Here is a 5068-nt window from a genome sequence, read left to right on the forward strand (position 1 = left end):
TAGAATCTTTCCTAGGGACTTCACATTGTCTTCCTAACTTAATTTTAAACTCTTCTTTCTTTCACTCTTCCATATCTAATGAGTCAGTCCAGTACCATTTCCACCCCTAAATTAGTGAAATCCACCCCCATCCCCCACTGACCCATTGCCCTGCTAGTCCTCACTCTTCTTCACCTAGTTTGTTGGAATGGCTCCCTAACTGGTCCTCCTACCTGCCTTTCTTCTTCTTCTTTTTAAATTTAAATTCTTTATTGTTTAAAGCATTATATGAGTCTCCTTTTCCCCCCATTGACCTCTCCCCAGTGCTCCCACTCCCTAGCACATGCCCTCACCCCGCTACTCTATGTGTCCATTGGTTATGCTCATATGCATGCATATAAGTCCTTTGGTTGATCTCTTACCCCCTCAACCTCCACTTTCCCTCATAGATTGGACAGTCTGTTTGATGCTTCTATGTCTCTGGTTCTATTTTTGTTCTTCATTATATTCCACAAATGAGTGAGATCATGTGATACTTATCTTTCTCTGACTGGCTTATTTCACATAGCATAATGCCCTCCAATTCCATCCATGCTGTTGCAAATGGTAAGAATTCCTTCTTTTTTACAGCAGCATAGTATTCCATTGTGTAGCTGTACCAGTTTTCTAATCTACTCATCTGCTGATGGGCACTTAAGCTGTTTTCAAATCTTAGCTATGGTAAATTGTGCTCCTGTGAACATAGGGCTGCATATATCCTCTCTGATTGGTGTTGCTGGTTTCTTGGGATATATTCCTAGAAGTGGGATTGCTGGGTCAAATGGAAGTTCCATTTTTAATTTTTTGAGGAAACTCCATATTGTTTTTCACAGTGGCTGCACCAGTCTGCACTCCCACCAGCAGTGCAAGAGGGTTCCTTTTTGTTCACATCCTCTCCAGCACTTGTCATTTGTTGATGATAGCCATTCTGAATAGGTGTGAGATGGTACCTCATTGTCCTTTTGATTTGCCTATCTGCCTTTCTTCTATCCTTTCTCTACTATGAGACTGATTCCCCCCCCCACCCCCGAAACATAAGTTTGATGATATAAGTTCAGTTTTTAATATATATATATTTTATTGATTTCGGAGACGAAAGGAGAGAGAGAGAGAGAGACAGAAACATCAATGATGAAAGAGAATCATTGATTGGCTGCCTCCTGCACGCTCCCTACTGGGGATCGAGCCCACAACTGGGCATGTGCCCTTGACTGGAATTGAACTCGGGACCCCTCAGTCCACAGGCCGATGCTCTATTGACTGAGCTAAACCAGCCAGGGCTATCAGTTAAGTTTTTAAAGCTGGTCAGTAGTGTCCCATCGCCTTCACTGTGAAGCTGAAACTTTTACGTGAGTCATTTCTGGCTTTGATTTTCTACCTTCAGGTCCCTACGGTTGCCCTTGTTCCAGTCTTATTTTCACTTAATTTTATAGAATCATGATAGGAAGTTCTCATAGCGTAGAATGATCTACCACTGCCTTGCTTGCCGGGTGACTCCTTCAGCTTCCCTCTTAGGCTCAGAATTCACGTGGTCTTGGAAGTGTTTTCCCATACATTGGCTCTGCACTCTCGAGTTAGGTGTCTTCCCTCTCTAGTTTCATTATATCCTTCACATTTGTATTCTTATTGCACAGTGTTTTAGTTTTCTTACCTCTTTCTCCACTGGAAACTTTCTGAGAGCAAGAATGGTGTATCTTATCCATCTTATTCACTGTGGCTCCTAAGTAGAGGAAGCTCAGTAACTGTCAGGTGAGTGGCTGACTCAATGCACAGACTACCAATAGCCTGCATTAGAGTAGACCCTGGTCTTTCCCTCTTATTCCTCCTTGCTACCGGAGTTTTCTTTCTAAAAGGTAAATCTAATCATTCAGTCTGTGGCATAGGACCAGTGGCCCTTGTTTGTACTAGTAGGTACATCTCTGAGGAAGTTACTGTCACTTGCCAACATGGTCTTCCTGACTCTGTTTCTTTAAGGTGAGCTTTTAAAATTCTTAATTTAGGGAACCCTCTTAGTTCCTCGTGGTTTTTTTTTTTTTTTAATTTCTATAATAGCATGGCTCAGTGGTTGAGCATCAACCTATGAAACAGGCAGTCACGGTTCGATTCCTGGTCACGGGCATTTACCTGGGTTGCAGGCTCCAGCCTCAGTGTGGAATGTGCGGGAGGCAGCCGATCATTGATTCTCTCTCATCATTGATGTTTCTATCTCTCTCTCACTTCCTCTCTAAAATCAATAAAATATATATATATATTTTTAAAATTTCTGTAATAGAATTTTCTTTTGCCACTTACGTTATTAAATTGATTTCATAATCTGCATAATGTAGGCTCAGGGTAGGGTAGGGAAAAATTTGAAGAAATTTATGTGGCACTAGAACAGACTCCGCACACATAGCGCTGTCATTAAGTGAGCCAGGTGTCCTAAGGGTTAAGAGTTCTGCAAACACACTTGGGTTTCAGTTCTTGTCCCAGCAATTGTAGCTGGTGTCCTTGGGCAGTCCCTTACCCTCTCTGTCTTGGTTTCTCTATTTGTAAGCAGATACTACTTCCTACCTCATGGGTGTTTGTGTGGATTAAGCGGGTTAATTATGTAAAGTGTTTAGAATACTACCTGACATATAGAAGTGCTCAGTAAGTGTTAGCTATAATTATAATTACGAAAATTATAATAATTTAACCCTGACAGCAGTCATCTGAGATTTCTATTACTATCTTCATTTTAGAGGGAGAAAAAAACAGCCTTAGAGACGCTAATTCACTTGTCCAAGGTCACCCAGTAAACAAGTGGCAGATTCAAATCCAACCGTCTCATTCTGAAGCCTATACCATGTTGTCCCTGAAAAAGAGATGAAGATATTAAAACCACTAATGGACATTCCAAAGTCTATCATTAGGAAGTTTTCAGGTTTTATTTGTTCTGAGAACATTGACTTCTCACAGATGATTCAATGGCATTTCTAGAAAAGTATGTTCCATTATGATGTAGAGGAGGAAGAGGCTCTTGTAGGAAAAAAAAATTCCACTGTGAGGTGATGGGTGTTTGGATGAACAGAAAGAGGTGGGCTCGAGGAATAGCACAGGTCCTGTCAAGGAGTCCTCAGAATTGTGCCTCTGCAAGCTGTGGATGCGAATACTGCATTCCCCAGGCGAAGGGAGCTCTGCCCTGTTATGATTTGGGAGTGAGCAGGAATGCTGCCAAAGCCCCATCCAAAGGGAGAGAATGGTATTTGGACTCTAATTTTTAGCTATGAATTTTAAAACCATGTGTTGGCAGAAGAATCAGAGCTAAGTGCCTTCTTATCCACTAATCATAAAACTAAGCTGAATTGCCTTGAGAGCAGTGCTAACAAAAAAGAAAGTCACATTAGTTCCAGTTGTCTTGCTGTTTCTTGGTCCTCTAAAGCTCTTTGCATATGCATCCCACATTGAACGTAGACCCGATTTGACAGTGCAGTTTGAATGGCAGCCTTGCTGTGATCTGGGAACAAATATTTTTGGCAACTGTGATTTTTTTTTTTTGATAGTGCCACTTAGCAGCATATGCTGTCTTTCAGGTTATCTGCATTTTCTGTCATAAGCTCTGTGCTTTGTTGTGTGATTGTCATTCCTCTTTTGGGTTTTCTTTTTAGAACAAACTATATCTTCGATGCTGTCTTGTAACTTTATATGATTGGGATCTTTGGGCTACTCTGTACACAAAAGAGAAATATTGTTTATAAGTCTAAATACATGGCTTCCAAAGTAACTGTTACTTATATAATTATCCACAATATGATTTTCTTCACATCTAAGAAGAAACTTGAAGAATATCAAACATTTCATTTCATTCTGCAAAATTGGAAACATTATTTTGTGTCTTCTTCAAGGCATTTTGTTTTCAGTCTTTAAAAACCAATCACAGTCTTCTGTGACCGACAGTTTTAAAGATCACTACTGAATGACCAGTTGGGTAAGGCAATGTGACATTTCTAAAATCTTTCAGGTCCCTCTTTTACTTGATTCAAAGATTAAGTAGTCATTTTTTTGGCTCCTTTATTTGGTTTAAAAAAACATTTAAAAGTTTTTCTGCCCTGGACGAGTAGCTCAGTTGTTAGAGCGTCATCCTGATATACCAAGGTTGTGGTTCGATTCTTGGTCAGAACACATACAAGAATCAGCCAGTGAATGCTGGTGGAAAAACAAATCAGTGTTCTCTCTCCCCCACCCCTTCCTCTCTCCCTAAAATCAATAAAATAAAAATTAAAAAATATTTAGAAGTTTTGGAACAAAGTAGGAACACTTTAAAGATGTCTATTTTCCTAACAGGATGGCCTGTCATAGATTTATATATGACTGTAGTATATTTCTGATAAGGAACTAAATCTTCATGTTACCTTCACCCTTGTAGCTCAAGCACTCCAGAGCAGTAACTAGGAAATGAAGGTCATGACCCTGGATGTAAGCTTGCCAATATCAACTGTATTTCTATGATTAATATGCCAGGCGCTTGTCTCACTTAGCCAACACAGCAACTACAGACACTCGAAAGGTCCTGCTGTAAGCCCTCCTTCATGAAGGGACAATTTGGCTTTAGTTGTCACAGTTCCCTTTGCTAATTTGTGATTGACAGCTGACTGAAGACTACAATAAAAGCTGTGCATAAGACCAGAAACTCATTTTAGCCACCACTGCCACCTGACCTTTACTCATTTTTTCTAGAATTGTGAACAAAGAGGAATTCAAGCTTATTGTCTTCACATAGAATAACAAATGAGAGGCAGCAGACCACTGTAAGGATACGAATTCTAGAAGCTTAGTTTTCCTATATAGATTATCTGAGCTTTATTATGAAATATTTTCTTTATCCTTTTTAAACACAATCTCATGAATAGGCTAAAAATCTGGAAGTTCTTCCAATCAGTGATAGCTCCTTTTATCCTGTTTTCCTGAAGGTACTGAGTTAGATTATTTGGAATGACAGGAAGTGTGAGATCTACAGTCACTAAAATTATTTATACAACATGGTCTAGAGCAGCAGTTCTCGACCTGTGGGTCGCCAACCTGTGGGTCG

The sequence above is a fragment of the Myotis brandtii genome, unplaced genomic scaffold, assembly GCF_000412655.1.
Source record: "Myotis brandtii unplaced genomic scaffold, ASM41265v1 scaffold575, whole genome shotgun sequence".
In the NCBI taxonomy this organism is placed as follows: domain Eukaryota; kingdom Metazoa; phylum Chordata; class Mammalia; order Chiroptera; family Vespertilionidae; genus Myotis; species Myotis brandtii.